The sequence below is a fragment of the Nerophis ophidion genome, linkage group LG13 (genome assembly GCF_033978795.1).
Source record: "Nerophis ophidion isolate RoL-2023_Sa linkage group LG13, RoL_Noph_v1.0, whole genome shotgun sequence".
Taxonomy (NCBI): domain Eukaryota; kingdom Metazoa; phylum Chordata; class Actinopteri; order Syngnathiformes; family Syngnathidae; genus Nerophis; species Nerophis ophidion.
The window spans coordinates 33,730,552-33,751,476 of NC_084623.1; the positions used below are offsets into that span (position 1 = coordinate 33,730,552).

General features: G+C 45.6%; 2 non-coding genes and 36 pseudogenes across 2 annotated transcripts; all 38 read left to right on the forward strand.

Annotated features, from left to right (window-relative positions):
* Nucleotides 1–197: 197 nt before the first annotated feature.
* LOC133566811 (5S ribosomal RNA) lies at nt 198–316 on the forward strand (annotated as a pseudogene).
* A 359-nt stretch (nt 317–675) lies between these two features.
* On the forward strand, nt 676–794 carry LOC133567308 (5S ribosomal RNA; annotated as a pseudogene).
* Nucleotides 795–1,162: 368 nt separating this feature from the next.
* Nucleotides 1,163–1,281, forward strand: LOC133566127 (5S ribosomal RNA; annotated as a pseudogene).
* A 359-nt stretch (nt 1,282–1,640) lies between these two features.
* On the forward strand, nt 1,641–1,759 carry LOC133567142 (5S ribosomal RNA; annotated as a pseudogene).
* A 368-nt stretch (nt 1,760–2,127) lies between these two features.
* LOC133567348 (5S ribosomal RNA) lies at nt 2,128–2,246 on the forward strand (annotated as a pseudogene).
* A 359-nt stretch (nt 2,247–2,605) lies between these two features.
* LOC133566302 (5S ribosomal RNA) lies at nt 2,606–2,724 on the forward strand (annotated as a pseudogene).
* Nucleotides 2,725–3,093: 369 nt separating this feature from the next.
* On the forward strand, nt 3,094–3,212 carry LOC133567298 (5S ribosomal RNA; annotated as a pseudogene).
* An 894-nt stretch (nt 3,213–4,106) lies between these two features.
* LOC133567234 (5S ribosomal RNA) lies at nt 4,107–4,225 on the forward strand (annotated as a pseudogene).
* A 359-nt stretch (nt 4,226–4,584) lies between these two features.
* On the forward strand, nt 4,585–4,703 carry LOC133567491 (5S ribosomal RNA; annotated as a pseudogene).
* Nucleotides 4,704–5,062: 359 nt separating this feature from the next.
* Nucleotides 5,063–5,181, forward strand: LOC133567235 (5S ribosomal RNA; annotated as a pseudogene).
* A 359-nt stretch (nt 5,182–5,540) lies between these two features.
* LOC133567492 (5S ribosomal RNA) lies at nt 5,541–5,659 on the forward strand (annotated as a pseudogene).
* A 369-nt stretch (nt 5,660–6,028) lies between these two features.
* On the forward strand, nt 6,029–6,147 carry LOC133566361 (5S ribosomal RNA; annotated as a pseudogene).
* A 359-nt stretch (nt 6,148–6,506) lies between these two features.
* Nucleotides 6,507–6,615, forward strand: LOC133567437 (5S ribosomal RNA; annotated as a pseudogene).
* A 369-nt stretch (nt 6,616–6,984) lies between these two features.
* On the forward strand, nt 6,985–7,103 carry LOC133566625 (5S ribosomal RNA; annotated as a pseudogene).
* Nucleotides 7,104–7,462: 359 nt separating this feature from the next.
* Nucleotides 7,463–7,581, forward strand: LOC133567775 (5S ribosomal RNA; annotated as a pseudogene).
* Nucleotides 7,582–7,940: 359 nt separating this feature from the next.
* On the forward strand, nt 7,941–8,059 carry LOC133565182 (5S ribosomal RNA; annotated as a pseudogene).
* Nucleotides 8,060–8,428: 369 nt separating this feature from the next.
* LOC133566308 (5S ribosomal RNA) lies at nt 8,429–8,547 on the forward strand (annotated as a pseudogene).
* Nucleotides 8,548–8,906: 359 nt separating this feature from the next.
* LOC133565675 (5S ribosomal RNA) lies at nt 8,907–9,025 on the forward strand (annotated as a pseudogene).
* Nucleotides 9,026–9,872: 847 nt separating this feature from the next.
* LOC133566543 (5S ribosomal RNA) lies at nt 9,873–9,991 on the forward strand. The gene has a single exon (XR_009809438.1). It is a non-coding gene; the product is annotated as a 5S ribosomal RNA (ribosomal RNA).
* Nucleotides 9,992–10,360: 369 nt separating this feature from the next.
* Nucleotides 10,361–10,479, forward strand: LOC133566423 (5S ribosomal RNA; annotated as a pseudogene).
* A 358-nt stretch (nt 10,480–10,837) lies between these two features.
* On the forward strand, nt 10,838–10,956 carry LOC133567447 (5S ribosomal RNA; annotated as a pseudogene).
* A 359-nt stretch (nt 10,957–11,315) lies between these two features.
* Nucleotides 11,316–11,434, forward strand: LOC133567063 (5S ribosomal RNA; annotated as a pseudogene).
* A 359-nt stretch (nt 11,435–11,793) lies between these two features.
* Nucleotides 11,794–11,912, forward strand: LOC133565682 (5S ribosomal RNA; annotated as a pseudogene).
* Nucleotides 11,913–12,281: 369 nt separating this feature from the next.
* On the forward strand, nt 12,282–12,400 carry LOC133567353 (5S ribosomal RNA; annotated as a pseudogene).
* A 359-nt stretch (nt 12,401–12,759) lies between these two features.
* On the forward strand, nt 12,760–12,878 carry LOC133565683 (5S ribosomal RNA; annotated as a pseudogene).
* Nucleotides 12,879–13,247: 369 nt separating this feature from the next.
* LOC133566873 (5S ribosomal RNA) lies at nt 13,248–13,366 on the forward strand (annotated as a pseudogene).
* Nucleotides 13,367–14,260: 894 nt separating this feature from the next.
* On the forward strand, nt 14,261–14,379 carry LOC133565557 (5S ribosomal RNA; annotated as a pseudogene).
* An 847-nt stretch (nt 14,380–15,226) lies between these two features.
* Nucleotides 15,227–15,345, forward strand: LOC133566666 (5S ribosomal RNA). Its single transcript, XR_009809439.1, has one exon. It is a non-coding gene; the product is annotated as a 5S ribosomal RNA (ribosomal RNA).
* Nucleotides 15,346–15,714: 369 nt separating this feature from the next.
* LOC133566533 (5S ribosomal RNA) lies at nt 15,715–15,833 on the forward strand (annotated as a pseudogene).
* A 358-nt stretch (nt 15,834–16,191) lies between these two features.
* Nucleotides 16,192–16,310, forward strand: LOC133567448 (5S ribosomal RNA; annotated as a pseudogene).
* A 359-nt stretch (nt 16,311–16,669) lies between these two features.
* On the forward strand, nt 16,670–16,788 carry LOC133567064 (5S ribosomal RNA; annotated as a pseudogene).
* Nucleotides 16,789–17,147: 359 nt separating this feature from the next.
* LOC133565550 (5S ribosomal RNA) lies at nt 17,148–17,266 on the forward strand (annotated as a pseudogene).
* Nucleotides 17,267–17,635: 369 nt separating this feature from the next.
* Nucleotides 17,636–17,754, forward strand: LOC133566875 (5S ribosomal RNA; annotated as a pseudogene).
* A 359-nt stretch (nt 17,755–18,113) lies between these two features.
* On the forward strand, nt 18,114–18,232 carry LOC133565684 (5S ribosomal RNA; annotated as a pseudogene).
* Nucleotides 18,233–18,601: 369 nt separating this feature from the next.
* Nucleotides 18,602–18,720, forward strand: LOC133567169 (5S ribosomal RNA; annotated as a pseudogene).
* Nucleotides 18,721–19,614: 894 nt separating this feature from the next.
* LOC133565195 (5S ribosomal RNA) lies at nt 19,615–19,733 on the forward strand (annotated as a pseudogene).
* Nucleotides 19,734–20,102: 369 nt separating this feature from the next.
* Nucleotides 20,103–20,221, forward strand: LOC133566309 (5S ribosomal RNA; annotated as a pseudogene).
* Nucleotides 20,222–20,580: 359 nt separating this feature from the next.
* LOC133565676 (5S ribosomal RNA) lies at nt 20,581–20,699 on the forward strand (annotated as a pseudogene).
* The last annotated feature ends 226 nt before the right edge of the window (nt 20,700–20,925 follow it).

Here is a 20,925-nt window from a genome sequence, read left to right on the forward strand (position 1 = left end):
GATTTGCAGTGTCGCCAACAGTGACCCATGTGCCTCAAGGCACCTCAGTGCCAAAAGTGGGGCAAAAGGTCCAAAGAGTTAGATAAAGTGAGAAAAAGAGCGGTGATTATTGTATCACACACGTGTAGCTCATTGCAGGAAGGTCCTTCCAACGAGCTTGCCATATTTAAAAATCGAATTTTGAAGGTCATGTCTCAGCTTACGGCCATACTACGCTGAGCATACCCGGTCTCGTCAGATCTCGGAAGCTAAGCTCGGTCTGGCCTGGTTAGTACTTGGATGGGAGACTGCCTAGGAATACCAGGTGCTGTTAGCTTTTAGTGATGCTCCCAGTATAGGGCGCACTTTCTCCCTTTTGCTTTTGTCACAATGGCTATAGATACTTGCCACACTTGTCAAAACGCTACATTATGCTCGTCCAAACGAAACGCTGGTCACCACCCAAAACATGTTTGTTTAGTTTTGACTCGGTCCGAAATTTATAGCAAGATTTGCAGTGTCGCCAACAGTGACCCATGTGCCTCAAGGCACTTCAGTGCTAAGAGTGGGGCAAGAGTCAAAAGAGTTACATAGGCTGAGAAAAAGATCAGTGATTATTGTATCACCCACGTTGCAGAAAAGTGCTGTCAACCAGCTTGCCACATTGAAACATCGAATTTTGAGGATCAGCACTCGGCATACGGCCATACTACCCGTAGCACGCCCAATTTCGTCTGATCTCGGAAGCTAAGCTGGGTCTGGCCTGGTTAGTACTTGGATGGGAGACTCCCTAGGAATACCAGTTGCTGTAAGCTTTTAGCGATGCTCCCAGTATAGGGCGCACTTTCTCCCTTTTGCTTTTGTCACAATGGCTATAGATACTTGTCACACCTTTCAAAACGCTACATTATGCTCGTCCAAACAAAACGCTGGTCTCCACCCAAAACATGTTTGTTTAGTTTTGACTCGGTCTGAAATTTATATTAAGATTTGCAGTGTCGCCAACAGTGACCCATGTGCTTCAAGGCACTTCAGTGCTAACAGTGGGGCAAAAGTCCAAAGAGTTACATAGGCTGAGGAAAAGAGCAGTGATTATTGTATCACACACGTGTAGCCCATTGCAGAAAAGTCCTGTCAACCAGCTTGCCAGATTTAAAAATCGATTTCTGAGCGTTACCCCTAGGCATAAAGACATACTACCCAGAGCACACCCGATCTCGTCTGATCTCGGAAGCTAAGCTGGGTCTGGCCTGGTTAGTACTTGGATGGGAGACTGCTTAGGAATACCAGGTGCTGTAAGCTTTTAGCGATGCTCCCAGTATAGGGCGCACTTTCTCCCTTTTGCTCTTGTCACAATGGCTATAGATACTTGCCACACTTTTCAAAACGCTACATTATGCTCGTCCAAACAAAACGCTGGTCTCCACCCAAAACATGTTTGTTTAGTTTTGACTCGGTCTGAAATTCATAGCAAGATTTGCAGTGTCGCCAACAGTGACCCATGTTCCTCAGGGCACTTCAGTGCTAACAGTGGGGCAAAAGTCCAAAGAATTACATAGGCTGAGAAAAAGATCAGTGATTATTCTATCACCCGCGTTGCAGAAAGGTCCTGTCAACCAGCTTGCCACATTGAAAAATCGAATTTTGAGGATCAGCCCTGGGCATACGGCCATACTACCCGGAGCACGACCGATCTCGTCTGATCTCGGAAGCTAAGCTGGGTCTTGCCTGGTTAGTACTTGGATGGGAGACTGCCTAGGAATACCAGGTGCTGTAAACTTTTAGCGATGATCCCAGTTAGGACGCACTTTCTCCCTTTTGCTTTTGTTACAATGGCTATAGATACTTGCCACACTTGTCAAAACGCTACATTATGCTCGTCCAAACAAAAGGCTGGTCTCCACCCAAAACATGTTTATTTAGTTTTGACTCTGTGTGAAATTTATAGCAAGACTTGCAGTGTCGCCAACAGTGACCCATGTGCCTCAAGGCACTTCAGTGCTAAAAGTGGGGCAAAAGGTCCAAAGAGTTAGATAAAGTGAGAAAAAGAGCAGTGATTATTGTATCACACACGTGTAGCTCATTGCAGAAAGGTCCTTCCAACGAGCTTGCCACATTTAAAAATCGAATTTTGAAGATCATGTGTCAGCTTACGGCCATACTACCCTGAGTATGCCCGGTCTCGTCAGATATCGGAAGCTAAGCTCGGTCTGGCCTGGTTAGGACTTGGATGGGAGACTGCCTAGGAATACCAGGTGCTGTAAGCTTTTAGTGATGCTCCCAGTATAGGGCGCACTTTCTCCCTTTTGCTTTTGTCACAATGGCTATAGATACTTGCCACACTTGTCAAAACGCTACATTATGCTCGTCCAAAGAAAATGCTGGTCTCCACCCAAAACATTTTTGTTTAGTTTTGACTCGGTCTGAAATTTTTAGCAAGATTTGGAGTGTCGCCAACAGTGACCCATGTGCCTCAAGGCACTTCAGTGCTAACAGTGGGGCAAAAGTCCAAAGAGTTACATAGGTTGAGAAAAAGATCAGTGATTATTGTATCACACACGTTGCAGAAAGGTCCTGTCAACCAGCTTGCCACGTTTAAAAATCGAATTTTGAGGGTAAGCCCTCGGCATACGGCCATACTACCCGTGGCGCGCCTGATCTCGTCTGATCTCGGAAGCTAAGCTGGGTCTGGCCTGGTTACTACTTGGATGGGAGACTGCCTAGGAATACCAGGTGCTGTAAGCTTTTAGCGATGCTCCCAGTATAGGGCGCACTTTCTCCCTTTTGCTTTTGTCACAATGGCTATAGATACTTGCCACACTTGTCAAAACGCTACATTATGCTCGTCCAAACAAAAGGCTGGTCTCCACCCAAAACCTGTTTATTTAGTTTTGACTCGGTGTGAAATTTATAGCAAGATTTGCAGTGTCGCCAACAGTGACCCATGTGCCTCAAGGCACTTCAGTGCTAAAAGCGGGGCAAAAGGTCCAAAGAGTTAAATAAAGTGAGAAAAAGAGCAGTGATTATTGTATCACACACGTGTAGCTCATTGCAGAAAAGTCCTTCCAACGAGCTTGCCAGATTTAAAAATCGAATTTTGAAGATCATGTCTCAGCTTACGGCCATACTACCCTGAGTATTCCCGGTCTCGTCAGATCTCGGAAGCTAAGCTCGGTCTGGACTGGTTAGTACTTGGATGGGAGACTGCCTAGGAGTAACAGGTGCTGTAAGCTTTTAGTGATGCTCCCAGTATAGGGCGCACTTTCTCCCTTTTGCTTTTATCACAATGGCTATAAATACTTGCCACACTTATCAAAACGCTACATTATGCTCGTCCAAACAAAACGCTGGTCTCCACCCAAAACATGTTTGTTTAGTTTTGACTCGGTCTGAAATTTATAGCAAGATTTGCAGTGTCGCCAACAGTGACCCATGTGCCTCAAGGCACTTCAGGGTTTAGTTTTGACTCGGTCTGAAATTTATAGCAAGATTTGCAGTGTCGCCAACAGTGACCAATGTGCCTCAAGGCACTTCAGTGCTAACAGTGGGGCAAAAGTCCAAAGAGTTACATAGGTTGAGAAAAAGATCAGTGATTATTGTATCACACAAGTTGCAGAAAGGTCCTGTGTACCAGCTTGCCACGTTTAAAAATCGAATTTTGAGGGTCAGCCCTCGGCATATGGCCATACTACCCGTAGCACGCCCTATCTCGTCTGATCTCGGAAGCTAAGCTGGGTCTGGCCTGGTTAGTACTTGGTGCTGTAAGCTTTTAGCGATGCTCCCAGGATAGGGCGCACTTTCTCCCTTTTGCTTTTGTCACAATGGCTATAGATACTTGCCACACTTGTCAAAACGCTACATCATGCTCGTCTAAACGAAAGGCTGATCTCCACCCAAAACATGTTTGTTTAGTTTTGACTCGGTCTGAAATTTATAGCAAGATTTGCAGTGTCGCCAACAGTGACCCATGTGCCTCAAGGCACTTCAGTGCTAACAGTGGGGTAAAAGTCCAAAGAGTTACATAGGCTGAGAAATAGATCAGTGATTATTGTATCACCCACGTTGCAGAAAGGTCCTGTCAACCAGCTTGCCACATTGAAAAATCGAATTTTGAGAATCAGCCCTCGGCATACGGCCATACTACCCGGAGCACGCCCAATCTCGTCTGATCTCGGAAGCTAAGCTGGGTCTGGCCTGGTTAGTACTTGGATGGGAGACTGCCTAGGAATACAAGTTGCTGTAAGCTTTTAGCGATAATCCCAGTATAGGGCGCACTTTCTCCCTTTTGCTTTTGTCACAATGGCTATAGATACTTGCCACACATTTCAAAACGCTACATTATGCTCGTCCAAACAAAACGCTGGTCCCCACCCAAAACATGTTTGTTTAGTTTTGACTCAGTCTGAAATTTATAGCAAGATTTGCAGTGTCGCCAACAGTGACGCATGTGCCTTAAGGCACTTCAGTGCTAACAGTGGGGCAAAAGTCCAAAGAGTTACATAGGCTGAGAAAAAGATCAGTGATAATTGTATCACCCGCGTTGCAGAAAGGTCCTGTCCACCAGCTTGCCACATTTAAAAATTGAATTCTGAGAACTGCCTCTCGGCTTACGGCCACACTACCCGGAGCACGCTCAATCTCGTCTGATGTCGTAAGCTAAACTGTGTCTGACCTGGTTAGTACTTGGATGGGAGACTGCCTAGGAATACCAGGTGCTGTAAGTTTTTAGCGATGCTCCCAGTATAGGGCCCACTTTCTCCCTTTTGCTTTTGTCACAATTGCTATAGATACTTGCCACACTTGTCAAAACGCTACATTATGCTCGTCCAAACAAAAGGCTGGTCTCCACCCAAAACATGTTTGTGTAGTTTTGACTCGGTCTGAAATTTATAGCAAGATTTGCAGTGTCGCCAACAGTGACCCATGTGCCTCAAGGCACTTCAGTGCTAACAGTGGGGTAAAAGTCCAAAGAGTTACATAGGCTGAGAAATAGATCAGTGATTATTGTATCACCCACGTTGCAGAAAGGTCCTGTCAACCAGCTTGCCACATTGAAAAATCGAATTTTGAGAATCAGCCCTCGGCATACGGCCATACTACCCGGAGCACGCCCAATCTCGTCTGATCTCGGAAGCTAAGCTGGGTCTGGCCTGGTTAGTACTTGGATGGGAGACTGCCTAGGAATACAAGTTGCTGTAAGCTTTTAGCGATAATCCCAGTATAGGGCGCACTTTCTCCCTTTTGCTTTTGTCACAATGGCTATAGATACTTGCCACACATTTCAAAACGCTACATTATGCTCGTCCAAACAAAACGCTGGTCCCCACCCAAAACATGTTTGTTTAGTTTTGACTCAGTCTGAAATTTATAGCAAGATTTGCAGTGTCGCCAACAGTGACGCATGTGCCTTAAGGCACTTCAGTGCTAACAGTGGGGCAAAAGTCCAAAGAGTTACATAGGCTGAGAAAAAGATCAGTGATAATTGTATCACCCGCGTTGCAGAAAGGTCCTGTCCACCAGCTTGCCACATTTAAAAATTGAATTCTGAGAACTGCCTCTCGGCTTACGGCCACACTACCCGGAGCACGCTCAATCTCGTCTGATGTCGTAAGCTAAACTGTGTCTGACCTGGTTAGTACTTGGATGGGAGACTGCCTAGGAATACCAGGTGCTGTAAGTTTTTAGCGATGCTCCCAGTATAGGGCCCACTTTCTCCCTTTTGCTTTTGTCACAATTGCTATAGATACTTGCCACACTTGTCAAAACGCTACATTATGCTCGTCCAAACAAAAGGCTGGTCTCCACCCAAAACATGTTTGTTTAGTTTTGACTCGGTCTGAAATTTATAGCAAGATTTGCAGTGTCGCCAACAGTGACCCATGTGCCTCAAGGCACTTCAGTGCTAAAAGTGGGGCAAAAGGTCCAAAGAGTTAGATAAAGTGAGAAAAAGAGCAGTGATTATTGTATCACACGCGTGTAGCTCATTGCAGAAAAGTCCTGTCAACCAGCTTGCCACATTTAAAAATTGATTTCTGAGCATAACCCCTAGGCATACAGCCATACTACCCAGAGCACACCCGATCTCGTCTGATCTCGGAAGCTAACCTGGGTCTCGCCTGGTTAGTACTTGGATGGGATACTGCCTAGGAATACCAGGTGCTGTAAGCTTTTAGCGATGCTCCCAGTATAGGGCGCACTTTCTCCCTTTTGCTTTTGTCACAATGGCTATAGATACTTGCCACACTTGTCAAAACGCGACATTATGCTCGTCCAAACAAAAGGCTTATCTCCACCCAAAACATGTTTGTTTAGTTTTGACTCGGTCTGAAATTTATAGCAAGATTTGCAGTGTCGCCAACAGTGACCCATGTGCCTCAAGGCACTTCAGTGCTAACAGTGGGGCAAAAGTCCAAAGAGTTACATAGGCTGAGAAAAAGATCCGTGATTATTGTATCACCCACGTTGCAGAAAGGTCCTGTTAACCAGCTTGCCACATTTAAAAATCGATTTCTGAGCATTACCTCTAGGCATATGGGCATACTACCCAGAGCACGCCTGATCTCGGAAGCTAAGCTGGGTCTGGCCTGGTTAGTACTTGGATGGGAGACTTCCTAGGAATACCAGGTGCTGTAAGCTTTTAGCGATGCTCCCAGTATAGGGCGTACTTTCTCCCTTTTGCTTTTGTCACAATGGCTATAGATACTTGCCATACTTGTCAAAACGCTACATTATGCTCATCCAAACAAAAGGCTGGTCTCCACCCAAAACATGTTTATTTAGTTTTGACTCGGTGTGAAATTTATAGCAAGATTTGCAGTGTCGCCAACAGTGACCCATGTGCCTCAAGGCACTTCAGTGCTAAAAGTGGAGCAAAAGGTCCAAAGAGTTAGATAAAGTGAGAAAAAGAGCAATGATTATTGTATCACACACGTGTAGCTCATTGCAGAAAGGTCCTTCCAACGAGCTTGCCACATTTAAAAATCGAATTTTGAAGATCATGTCTCAGCTTACGGCCATACTACCCTGAGTATGCCTGGTCTCGTCAGATCTCGGAAGCTAAGCTGGGTCTGGCCTGGTTAGTACTTGGATGGAAGACTGCCTAGGAATACCAGGCGCTGTAAGCTTTTAGTGATGCTCCCAGTATAGGGCACACTTTCTCCCTTTTGCTTTTGTCGCAATGGCTATAGATACTTGCCACACTTGTCAAAACGCTACATTATGCTCGTCCAAACAAAACGCTGGTCTCCACCCAAAACATGTTTGTTAAGTTTTGACTCGGTCTGAAATTTATAGCAAGATTTGCAGTGTCGCCAACAGTGACCCATGTGCCTCAAGGCACTTCAGTGCTAAAAGTGGGGCAAAAGTCCAAAGAGTTACATAGGCTGCGAAAAAGATCAGTGATTATTGTAGCACCCACGTTGCAGAAAGGTCCTGTCAACTAGCTTGCCACATTGAAAAATTGAATTTTGAGGATCAGCCCTCGGCATACGGCCATACTACCCGGAGCACGCCCGATCTCGTCTGATCTCGGAAGCTAAGCTGGGTCTGGTCTGGTTAGTACTTGGATGGGAGACTGCCTAGGAATACCAGGTGCTGTAAGCTTTTAGTGATGCTCCCAGTATAGGGCGCACTTTCTCCCTTTTGCTTTTGTCACAATGGCTATAGATACTTGCCACACTTGTCAAAACGCTACATTATGCTCGTCCAAACAAAAGGCTTATCTCCACCCAAAACATGTTTGTTTAGTTTTGACTCGGTCTGAAATTTATAGCAAGATTTGCAGTGTCGCCAACAGTGACCCATGTGCCTCAAGGCACTTCAGTGCTAACAGTGGGGCAAAAGTCCAAAGAGTTACATAGGTTGAGAAAAAGATCATTGATTATTGTATCACACACGTTGCAGAAAGGTCCTGTCAACCAGCTTGCCACGTTTAAAAATCGAATTCTGAGGGTGAGCCCCCGGCATACGGCCATACTACCCGTAGCACTCCCGATCTCGTCTGATCTCGGAAGCTAAGCTGGGTCTGGCCTGGTTAGTACTTGGATGGGAGACTTCCTAGGAATACCAGGTGCTGTAAGCTTTTAGCTATCCTCCCAGTATAGGGTGCACTTTCTCCCTTTTGCTTTTGTTACAATGGCTATAGATACTTGCCACACTTGTCAAAACGCTACATTATGCTCGTCCAAACAAAAGGCTGGGCTCCACCCAAAACATGTTTATTTAGTTTTGACTCAGTGTGAAATTTATAGCAAGATTTGCAATGTCGCCAACAGTGACCCATGTGCCTCAAGGCACTTCAGTGCTAAAAGTGGGGAAAAAGGTCCAAAGAGTTAGATAAAGTAAGAAATAGAGCAGTGATTATTGTACCACACACGTGTAGCTCATTGCAGAAAGGTCCTTCCAACGAGATTTCAACATTTAAAAATCGAATTTTGAAGCTCATGTCTCAGCTTACGGCCATACTACCCTGAGTATGCCTGGTCTCGTCAGATCTCGGAAGCTAAGCTGGGTCTGTCCTGGTTAGTACTTGGATGGGAGACTGCCTAGGAATACCAGGTGCTGTAAGCTTTTAGTGATGCTCCCAGTATAGGGCGCACTTTCTCCCTTTTGCTTTTGTCACAATGGCTATAGATACTTGCCACACTTGTCAAAACGCTACATTATGCTCGAACAAACAAAAGGCTGGTCTCCACCCAAAACATGTTTGTTTAGTTTTGACTCGGTGTGAAATTTATAGCAAGATTTGCAGTGTCGCCAACAGTGACCCATGTGCCTCAAGGCACTTCAGTGCTAACAGTGGGGCAAAAGTCCAAAGAGTTACATAGGCTGAGAAAAAGATCAGTGATTATTGTATCACCCACGTTGCAGAAAGGTCCTGTCAACCAGCTTGCCACATTGAAAAATTGAATTCTGAGGAGCAGCCCTCAGCATACGGCCATACTACCCGGAGCATTCCCGATCTCGTCTGATCTCGGCAGCTAAGCTGGGTCTGGCCTGGTTAGTACTTGGATGGGAGACTGCCTAGGAATGCCAGGTGCTGTAAGCTTTTAGCGATGCTCCCAGTATAAGGCGCACTTTCTCCCTTTTGCTTTTGTCACAATGGCTATAGATACTTGCCACACTTGTCAAAACGCTACATTATGCTCGTCCAAACAAAAGGCTTATCTCCACCCAAAACATGTTTGTTTAGTTTTGACTCGGTCTGAAATTTATAGCAAGATTTGCAGTGTCGCCAACAGTTACCCATGTGCCTCAAGGCATTTCAGTGCTAAAAGTGGGGCAAAAGGTTCAAAGAGTTAGATAAAGTGAGAAAAAGAGCAGTGATTATTGTATCACACACGTGTCGCTCATTGCAGAAAGGTCCTTCCAACGAGCTTGCCACATTTAAAAATCGCATTTTGAAGATTATGTCTCAGTTTACGGCTATACTACCCTGAGTATACCCGGTCTCGTCAGATCTCGGAAGCTAAGCTCGGTCTGGCCTGGTTAGTACTTGGATGTGAGACTCCCTAGGAATACCGAGTGCTTTTAGCTTTTAGTGATGCTCCCAGTATAGGGCGCACTTTCTCCCTTTTGCTTTTGTCACAATGGCTATAGATACTTGCCACACTGGTCAAAACGCTACATTATGCTCGTCCAAACAAAACGCTGGTCTCCACCCAAAACATGTTTGTTTAGTTTTGACTCGGTGTGAAATTTATAGCAAGATTTGCAGTGTCGCCAACAGTGACCCATGTGCCTCAAGGCACTTCAGTGCTAACAGTGGGGCAAAAGTCCAAAGAGGTACATAGGCTGAGAAAAAGATCAGTGATTATTGTATCACCCACGTTGCAGAAAGGTCCTGTCAACCAGCTTGCCACATTGAAAAATTGAATTTTGAGAAGCAGCCCCCGGCATACGGCCATACTACCCGGAGCACGCCCGATCTCGTCTGATCTCGGAAGCTAAGCTGGGTCTGGCCTGGTTAGTACTTGGATGGGAGACTGCCTAGGAATACCAGGTGCTGTAAGCTTTTAGCGATGCTCCCAGTATAGGGCGCACTTTCTCCCTTTTGCTTTTGTCACAATGGCTATAGATACTTGCCACACTTGTCAAAACGCTACATTATGCCCGTCCAAACAAAAGGCTGGTCTCCACCCAAAACCTGTTTATTTAGTTTTGACTCGGTGTGAAATTTATAGCAAGATTTGCAGTGTCGCCAACAGTGACCCATGTGCCTCAAGGCACTTCAGTGCTAACAGTGGGGCAAAAGGTCCAAAGAGTTAGATAAAGTGAGAAAAAGAGCAGTGATTATTGTATCACACACGTGTAGCTCATTGCAGAAAGGTCCTTCCAACGAGCTTGTCACATTTAAAAATCGAATTTTGAAGATCATGTCTCAGCTTACGGCCATACTACCCTGAGTATGCCCGGTCTCGTCAGATCTCGGAAGCTAAGCTCGGTCTGACCTGGTAAGTACTTGGATGGGAGACTACCTAGGAATACCAGGTGCTGTAAGCTTTTAGTGATGCTCCCAGTATAGGGCGCACTTTCTCCCTTTTGCTTTTGTCACAATGGCTATAGATACTTGCCACACTTGTCAAAACGCTACATTATGCTCGTCCAAACAAAAGGCTTATCTCATCCTAAACCTTTTTGTTTAGTTTTGACTCGGTCTGAAATTTATAGCAAGATTTGCAGTGTCGCCAACAGTTACCCATGTGCCTCAAGGCACTTCAGTGCTAACAGTGGGGCAAAAGTCCAAAGAGTTACATAGGTTGAGAAAAAGATCAGTGATTATTGTATCACACACGTTGCAGAAAGGTCCTGTCAACCAGCTTGCCACGTTTAAAGAACGAATTTTGAGGGTCACCCCCCGGCATACGGCCATACTACCCGTAGCACGCCCGATCTCGTCTGATCTCGGCAGCTGAGCTGGGACTGGCCTGGTTAGTACTTGGATGTGAGACTTCCTAGGAATACCAGCTGCTGTAAGCTTTTAGCGATGCTCCCAGTATAGGGCGCACTTTCTCCCTTTTGCTTTTGTCACAATGGCAATAGATACCTGCCACACTTGTCAAAACGCTACATTATGCTCATCCAAACAAAACGCTTATCTCCACCCAAAACATGTTTGTTTAGTTTTGACTCGGTCTGAAATTTATAGCAAGATTTGCAGTGTCGCCAACAGTGACCCATGTGCCTCAAGGCACTTCAGTGCTAACAGTGGGGCAAAAGTCCAAAGAGTTACATAGGTTGAGAAAAAGATCAGTGATTATTGTATCACACACGTTGCAGAAAGGTCCTGTCAACCAGCTTGCCACGTTTAAAAATCGAATTTTGAGCGTCAGCCCTCGGCATACGGCCATACTACCCGTAGCACGCCCGAACTCATCTGATCTCGGAAGCTAAGCTAGTTCTGGCCTGGTTAGTACTTGGATGGGAGACTGCCTAGGAATACCAGGTGCTGTAAGCTTTTAGCGATGCTCCCAGTATAGGGCGCACTTTCTCCCTTTTGCTTTTGTCACAATGGCTATAGATACTTGCCACACTTGTCAAAAAGCTACATTATGCTCGTCCAAACAAAACGCTGGTCTCCACCCAAAACATGTTTGTTTAGTTTTGACTCGGTGTGAAATTTATAGCAAGATTTGCAGTGTCGCCAACAGTGACCCATGTGCCTCAAGGCACTTCAGTGCTAACAGTGGGGCAAAAGTCCAAAGAGTTACATAGGCTGAGAAAAAGATCAGTGATTATTGTATCACCCACGTTGCAGAAAGGTCCTGTTAACCAGCTTGCCACATTGAAAAATTGAATTTTAAGGAGCAGCCCTCGGCATACGGCCATACTACCCGGAGCACGCCCGATCTCGTCTGATCTCGGAAGCTAAGCTGGGTCTGGCCTGGTTAGTACTTGGATGGGAGACTGCCTAGTAATACCAGGTGCTGTAAGCTTTTAGCGATGCTCCCAGTATAGGGCGCACTTTCTCCCTTTTGCTTTTGTCACAATGGCTATAGATACTTGCCACACTTGTCAAAACGCTACATTATGCTCGTCCAAACAAAAGGCTGGTCTCCACCCAAAACCTGTTTATTTAGTTTTGACTCGGTGTGAAATTTATAGCAAGATTTGCAGTGTCGCCAACAGTGACCCATGTGCCTCAAGGCACTTCAGTGCTAAAAGTGGGGCAAAAGGTCCAAAGAGTTAGATAAAGTGAGAAAAAGAGCAGTGATTATTGTATCACACACGTGTAGCTCATTGCAGAAAGGTCCTTCCAACGAGCTTGTCACATTTAAAAATCGAATTTTGAAGATCGTGTCTCAGCTTATGGCCATACTACCCTGACTATGCCCGGTCTCGTCAGATCTCGGAAGCTAAGCTCGGTCTGGCCTGGTAAGTACTTGGATGGGAGACTGCCTAGGAGTAACAGGTTCTGTAAGCTTTTAGTGATGCTCCCAGTATAGGGCGCACTTTCTCCCTTTTGCTTTTGTCACAATGGCTATAGATACTTGCCACACTTGTCAAAACGCTACATTATGCTCGTCCAAACAAAACGCTGGTCTCCACCCAAAACATGTTTGTTTAGTTTTGACTCGGTCTGAAATTTATAGCAAGATTTGCAGTGTCGCCAACAGTGACCCATGTGCCTCAAGGCACTTCAGTGCTAACAGTGGGGCAAAAGTCCAAAGAGTTACATAGGCTGAGAAAAAGATCAGTGATTATTGTATCACCCACGTTGCAGAAAGGTCCTGTTAACCAGCTTGCCACATTGAAAAATTGAATTTTAAGGAGCAGCCCTCGGCATACGGCCATACTACCCGGAGCACGCCCGATCTCGTCTGATCTCGGAAGCTAAGCTGGGTCTGGCCTGGTTAGTACTTGGATGGGAGACTGCCTAGTAATACCAGGTGCTGTAAGCTTTTAGCGATGCTCCCAGTATAGGGCGCACTTTCTCCCTTTTGCTTTTGTCACAATGGCTATAGATACTTGCCACACTTGTCAAAACGCTACATTATGCTCGTCCAAACAAAAGGCTGGTCTCCACCCAAAACCTGTTTATTTAGTTTTGACTCGCTGTGAAATTTATAGCAAGATTTGCAGTGTCGCCAACAGTGACCCGTGTGCCTCAAGGCACTTCAGTGCTAAAAGTGGGGCAAAAGGTCCAAAGAGTTAGATAAAGTGAGAAAAAGAGCAGTGATTATTGTATCACACACGTGTAGCTCATTGCAGAAAGGTCCTTCCAACGAGCTTGTCACATTTAAAAATCGAATTTTGAAGATCATGTCTCAGCTTACGGCCATACTACCCTGACTATGCCCGGTCTCGTCAGATCTCGGAAGCTAAGCTCGGTCTGGCCTGGTAAGTACTTGGATGGGAGACTGCCTAGGAGTAACAGGTGCTGTAAGCTTTTAGCGATTCTCCCAGTATAGGGCGCACTTTCTCCCTTTTGCTTTTGTCACAATGGCTATAGATACTTGCCACACTTGTCAAAACGCTACATTATGCTCGTCCAAACAAAACGCTGGTCTCCACCCAAAACATGTTTGTTTAGTTTTGACTCGGTCTGAAATTTATAGCAAGATTTGCAGTGTCGCCAACAGTGACCCATGTGCCTCAAGGCACTTCAGGGTTTAGTTTTGACTCGGTCTGAAATTTATAGCAAGATTTGCAGTGTCGCCAACAGTGACCAATGTGCCTCAAGGCACTTCAGTGCTAACAGTGGGGCAAAAGTCCAAAGAGTTACATAGGTTGAGAAAAAGATCAGTGATTATTGTATCACACACGTTGCAGAAAGGTCCTGTCAACCAGCTTGCCACGTTTAAAAATCGAATTTTGAGGGTCAGCCCTCGGCATATGGCCATACTACCCGTAGCACGCCCGATCTCGTCTGATCTCGGAAGCTAAGCTGGGTCTGGCCTGGTTAGTACTTGGTGCTGTAAGCTTTTAGCGATGCTCCCAGTATAGGGCGCACTTTCTCCCTTTTGCTTTTGTCACAATGGCTATAGAAACTTGCCACACTTGTCAAAACGCTACATTATGCTCGTCTAAACGAAAGGCTGATCTCCACCCAAAACATGTTTGTTTAGTTTTGACTCGGTCTGAAATTTATAGCAAGATTTGCAGTGTCGCCAACAGTGACCCATGTGCCTCAAGGCACTTCAGTGCTAACAGTGGGGCAAAAGTCCAAAGAGTTACATAGGCTGAGAAATAGATCAGTGATTATTGTATCACCCACGTTGCAGAAAGGTCCTGTCAACCAGCTTGCCACATTGAAAAATCGAATTTTGAGGATCAGCCCTCGGCATACGGCCATACTACCCGGAGCACGCCCAATCTCGTCTGATCTCGGAAGCTAAGCTGGGTCTGGCCTGGTTAGTACTTGGATGGGAGACTGCCTAGGAATACCAGGTGCTGTAAGCTTTTAGCGATGCTCCCAGTATAGGGCGCACTTTCTCCCTTTTGCTTTTGTCACAATGGCTATAGATACTTGCCACACTTTTCAAAACGCTACATTATGCTCGTCCAAACAAAACGCTGGTCCCCACCCAAAACATGTTTGTTTAGTTTTGACTCGGTCTGAAATTTATAGCAAGATTTGCAGTGTCGCCAACAGTGACGCATGTGCCTTAAGGCACTTCAGTGCTAACAGTGGGGCAAAAGTCCAAAGAGTTACATAGGCTGAGAAAAAGATCAGTGATAATTGTATCACCCACGTTGCAGAAAGGTCCTGTCCACCAGCTTGCCACATTTAAAAATTGAATTCTGAGAACTGCCTCTCGGCTTAAGGCCACACTAACCGGAGCACGCTCAATCTCGTCTGATCTCGTCTGATGTCGTAAGCTAAACTGTGTCTGACCTGGTTAGTACTTGGATGGGAGACTGCCTAGGAATACCAGGTGCTGTAAGTTTTTAGCGATGCTCCCAGTATAGGGCGCACTTTCTCCCTTTTGCTTTTGTCACAATTGCTATAGATACTTGCCATACTTGTCAAAACGCTACATTATGCTCGTCCAAACAAAAGGCTGGTCTCCACCCAAAACATGTTTGTTTAGTTTTGACTCGGTGTGAAATTTATAGCAAGATTTGCAGTGTCGCCAACAGTGACTCATGTGCCTCAAGGCACTTCAGTGCTAACAGTGGGGCAAAAGTCCAAAGAGGTACATAGGCTGAGAAAAAGATCAGTGATTATTGTATCACCCACGTTGCAGAAAGGTCCTGTCAACCAGCTTGCCACATTGAAAAATTGAATTTTGAGAAGCAGCCCCCGGCATACGGCCATACTACCCGGAGCACGCCCGATCTCGTCTGATCTCGGAAGCTAAGCTGGGTCTGGCCTGGTTAGTACTTGGATGGGAGACTGCCTAGGAATACCAGGTGCTGTAAGCTTTTAGCGAAGCTCCCAGTATAGGGCGCACTTTCTCCCTTTTGCTTTTGTCACAATGGCTATAGATACTTGCCACACTTGTCAAAACGCTACATTATGCCCGTCCAAACAAAAGGCTGGTCTCCACCCAAAACCTGTTTATTTAGTTTTGACTCGGTGTGAAATTTATAGCAAGATTTGCAGTGTCGCCAACAGTGACCCATGTGCCTCAAGGCACTTCAGTGCTAACAGTGGGGCAAAAGGTCCAAAGAGTTAGATAAAGTGAGAAAAAGAGCAGTGATTATTGTATCACACACGTGTAGCTCATTGCAGAAAGGTCCTTCCAACGAGCTTGTCACATTTAAAAATCGAATTTTGAAGATCATGTCTCAGCTTACGGCCATACTACCCTGAGTATGCCCGGTCTCGTCAGATCTCGGAAGCTAAGCTCGGTCTGACCTGGTAAGTACTTGGATGGGAGACTACCTAGGAAAACCAGGTGCTGTAAGCTTTTAGTGATGCTCCCAGTATAGGGCGCACTTTCTCCCTTTTGCTTTTGTCACAATGGCTATAGATACTTGCCACACTTGTCAAAACGCTACATTATGCTCGTCCAAACAAAAGGCTTATCTCATCCTAAACCTTTTTGTTTAGTTTTGACTCGGTCTGAAATTTATAGCAAGATTTGCAGTGTCGCCAACAGTTACCCATGTGCCTCAAGGCACTTCAGTGCTAACAGTGGGGCAAAAGTCCAAAGAGTTACATAGGTTGAGAAAAAGATCAGTGATTATTGTATCACACACGTTGCAGAAAGGTCCTGTCAACCAGCTTGCCACGTTTAAAGAACGAATTTTGAGGGTCACCCCCCGGCATACGGCCATACTACCCGTAGCACGCCCGATCTCGTCTGATCTCGGCAGCTGAGCTGGGACTGGCCTGGTTAGTACTTGGATGTGAGACTTCCTAGGAATACCAGCTGCTGTAAGCTTTTAGCGATGCTCCCAGTATAGGGCGCACTTTCTCCCTTTTGCTTTTGTCACAATGGCTATAGATACCTGCCACACTTGTCAAAACGCTACATTATGCTCATCCAAACAAAACGCTTATCTCCACCCAAAACATGTTTGTTTAGTTTTGACTCGGTCTGAAATTTATAGCAAGATTTGCAGTGTCGCCAACAGTGACCCATGTGCCTCAAGGCACTTCAGTGCTAACAGTGGGGCAAAAGTCCAAAGAGTTACATAGGTTGAGAAAAAGATCAGTGATTATTGTATCACACACGTTGCAGAAAGGTCCTGTCAACCAGCTTGCCACGTTTAAAAATCGAATTTTGAGCGTCAGCCCTCGGCATACGGCCATACTACCCGTAGCACGCCCGAACTCATCTGATCTCGGAAGCTAAGCTAGTTCTGGCCTGGTTAGTACTTGGATGGGAGACTGCCTAGGAATACCAGGTGCTGTAAGCTTTTAGCGATGCTCCCAGTATAGGGCGCACTTTCTCCCTTTTGCTTTTGTCACAATGGCTATAGATACTTGCCACACTTGTCAAAACGCTACATTATGCTCGTCCAAACAAAACGCTGGTCTCCACCCAAAACATGTTTGTTTAGTTTTGACTCGGGGTGAAATTTATAGCAAGATTTGCAGTGTCGCCAACAGTGACCCATGTGCCTCAAGGCACTTCAGTGCTAACAGTGGGGCAAAAGTCCAAAGAGTTACATAGGCTGAGAAAAAGATCAGTGATTATTGTATCACCCACGTTGCAGAAAGGTCCTGTTAACCAGCTTGCCACATTGAAAAATTGAATTTTAAGGAGCAGCCCTCGGCATACGGCCATACTACCCGGAGCACGCCCGATCTCGTCTGATCTCGGAAGCTAAGCTGGGTCTGGCCTGGTTAGTACTTGGATGGGAGACTACCTAGTAATACCAGGTGCTGTAAGCTTTTAGCGATGCTCCCAGTATAGGGCGCACTTTCTCCCTTTTGCTTTTGTCACAATAGCTATAGATACTTGCCACACTTGTCAAAACGCTACATTATGCTCGTCCAAACAAAAGGCTGGTCTCCACCCAAAACCTGTTTATTTAGTTTTGACTCGGTGTGAAATTTATAGCAAGATTTGCAGTGTCGCCAACAGTGACCCATGTGCCTCAAGGCACTTCAGTGCTAAAAGTGGGGCAAAAGGTCCAAAGAGTTAGATAAAGTGAGAAAAAGAGCAGTGATTATTGTATCACACACGTGTAGCTCATTGCAGAAAGGTCCTTCCAACGAGCTTGTCACATTTAAAAATCGAATTTTGAAGATCGTGTCTCAGCTTACGGCCATACTACCCTGACTATGCCCGGTCTCGTCAGATCTCGGAAGCTAAGCTCGGTCTGGCCTGGTAAGTACTTGGATGGGAGACTGCCTAGGAGTAACAGGTGCTGTAAGCTTTTAGTGATGCTCCCAGTATAGGGCGCACTTTCTCCCTTTTGCTTTTGTCACAATGGCTATAGATACTTGCCACACTTGTCAAAACGCTACATTATGCTCGTCCAAACAAAACGCTGGTCTCCACCCAAAACATGTTTGTTTAGTTTTGACTCGGTCTGAAATTTATAGCAAGATTTGCAGTGTCGCCAACAGTGACCCATGTGCCTCAAGGCACTTCAGTGCTAACAGTGGGGCAACAGTCCAAAGAGTTACATAGGCTGAGAAAAAGATCAGTGATTATTGTATCACCCACGTTGCAGAAAGGTCCTGTTAACCAGCTTGCCACATTGAAAAATTGAATTTTAAGGAGCAGCCCTCGGCATACGGCCATACTACCCGGAGCACGCCCGATCTCGTCTGATCTCGGAAGCTAAGCTGGGTCTGGCCTGGTTAGTACTTGGATGGGAGACTGCCTAGTAATACCAGGTGCTGTAAGCTTTTAGCGATGCTCCCAGTATAGGGCGCACTTTCTCCCTTTTGCTTTTGTCACAATGGCTATAGATACTTGCCACACTTGTCAAAACGCTACATTATGCTCGTCCAAACAAAAGGCTGGTCTCCACCCAAAACCTGTTTATTTAGTTTTGACTCGCTGTGAAATTTATAGCAAGATTTGCAGTGTCGCCAACAGTGACCCGTGTGCCTCAAGGCACTTCAGTGCTAAAAGTGGGGCAAAAGGTCCAAAGAGTTAGATAAAGTGAGAAAAAGAGCAGTGATTATTGTATCACACACGTGTAGCTCATTGCAGAAAGGTCCTTCCAACGAGCTTGTCACATTTAAAAATCGAATTTTGAAGATCATGTCTCAGCTTACGGCCATACTACCCTGACTATGCCCGGTCTCGTCAGATCTCGGAAGCTAAGCTCGGTCTGGCCTGGTAAGTACTTGGATTGGAGACTGCCTAGGAGTAACAGGTGCTGTAAGCTTTTAGTGATGCTCCCAGTATAGGGCGCACTTTCTCCCTTTTGCTTTTGTCACAATGGCTATAGATACTTGCCACACTTGTCAAAACGCTACATTATGCTCGTCCAAACAAAACGCTGGTCTCCACCCAAAACATGTTTGTTTAGTTTTGACTCGGTCTGAAATTTATAGCAAGATTTGCAGTGTCGCCAACAGTGACCCATGTGCCTCAAGGCACTTCAGGGTTTAGTTTTGACTCGGTCTGAAATTTATAGCAAGATTTGCAGTGTCGCCAACAGTGACCAATGTGCCTCAAGGCACTTCAGTGCTAACAGTGGGGCAAAAGTCCAAAGAGTTACATAGGTTGAGAAAAAGATCAGTGATTATTGTATCACACACGTTGCAGAAAGGTCCTGTCAACCAGCTTGCCACGTTTAAAAATCGAATTTTGAGGGTCAGCCCTCGGCATATGGCCATACTACCCGTAGCACGCCCGATCTCGTCTGATCTCGGAAGCTAAGCTGGGTCTGGCCTGGTTAGTACTTGGTGCTGTAAGCTTTTAGCGATGCTCCCAGTATAGGGCGCACTTTCTCCCTTTTGCTTTTGTCACAATGGCTATAGAAACTTGCCACACTTGTCAAAACGCTACATTATGCTCGTCTAAACGAAAGGCTGATCTCCACCCAAAACATGTTTGTTTAGTTTTGACTCGGTCTGAAATTTATAGCAAGATTTGCAGTGTCGCCAACAGTGACCCATGTGCCTCAAGGCACTTCAGTGCTAACAGTGGGGCAAAAGTCCAAAGAGTTACATAAGTTGAGAAAAAGATCATTGATTATTGTATCACACACGTTGCAGAAAGGTCCTGTCAACCAGCTTGCCACGTTTAAAAATCGAATTCTGAGGGTGAGCCCCCGGCATACGGCCATACTACCCGTAGCACTCCCGATCTCGTCTGATCTCGGAAGCTAAGCTGGGTCTGGCCTGGTTAGTACTTGGATGGGAGACTTCCTAGGAATACCAGGTGCTGTAAGCTTTTAGCGATCCTCCCAGTATAGGGTGCACTTTCTCCCTTTTGCTTTTGTTACAATGGCTATAGATACTTGCCACACTTGTCAAAACGCTACATTATGCTCGTCCAAACAAAAGGCTGGGCTCCACCCAAAACATGTTTATTTAGTTTTGACTCAGTGTGAAATTTATAGCAAGATTTGCAATGTCGCCAACAGTGACCCATGTGCCTCAAGGCACTTCAGTGCTAAAAGTGGGGAAAAAGGTCCAAAGAGTTAGATAAAGTAAGAAATAGAGCAGTGATTATTGTATCACACACGTGTAGCTCATTGCAGAAAGGTCCTTCCAACGAGATTTCAACATTTAAAAATCGAATTTTGAAGCTCATGTCTCAGCTTACGGCCATACTACCCTGAGTATGCCTGGTCTCGTCAGATCTCGGAAGCTAAGCTGGGTCTGTCCTGGTTAGTACTTGGATGGGAGACTGCCTAGGAATACCAGGTGCTGTAAGCTTTTAGTGATGCTCCCAGTATAGGGCGCACTTTCTCCCTTTTGCTTTTGTCACAATGGCTATAGATACTTGCCACACTTGTCAAAACGCTACATTATGCTCGAACAAACAAAAGGCTGGTCTCCACCCAAAACATGTTTGTTTAGTTTTGACTCGGTGTGAAATTTATAGCAAGATTTGCAGTGTCGCCAACAGTGACCCATGTGCCTCAAGGCACTTCAGTGCTAACAGTGGGGCAAAAGTCCAAAGAGTTACATAGGCTGAGAAAAAGATCAGTGATTATTGTATCACCCACGTTGCAGAAAGGTCCTGTCAACCAGCTTGCCACATTGAAAAATTGAATTCTGAGGAGCAGCCCTCAGCATACGGCCATACTACCCGGAGCATTCCCGATCTCGTCTGATCTCGGCAGCTAAGCTGGGTCTGGCCTGGTTAGTACTTGGATGGGAGACTGCCTAGGAATGCCAGGTGCTGTAAGCTTTTAGCGATGCTCCCAGTATAAGGCGCACTTTCTCCCTTTTGCTTTTGTCACAATGGCTATAGATACTTGCCACACTTGTCAAAACGCTACATTATGCTCGTCCAAACAAAAGGCTTATCTCCACCCAAAACATGTTTGTTTAGTTTTGACTCGGTCTGAAATTTATAGCAAGATTTGCAGTGTCGCCAACAGTTACCCATGTGCCTCAAGGCATTTCAGTGCTAA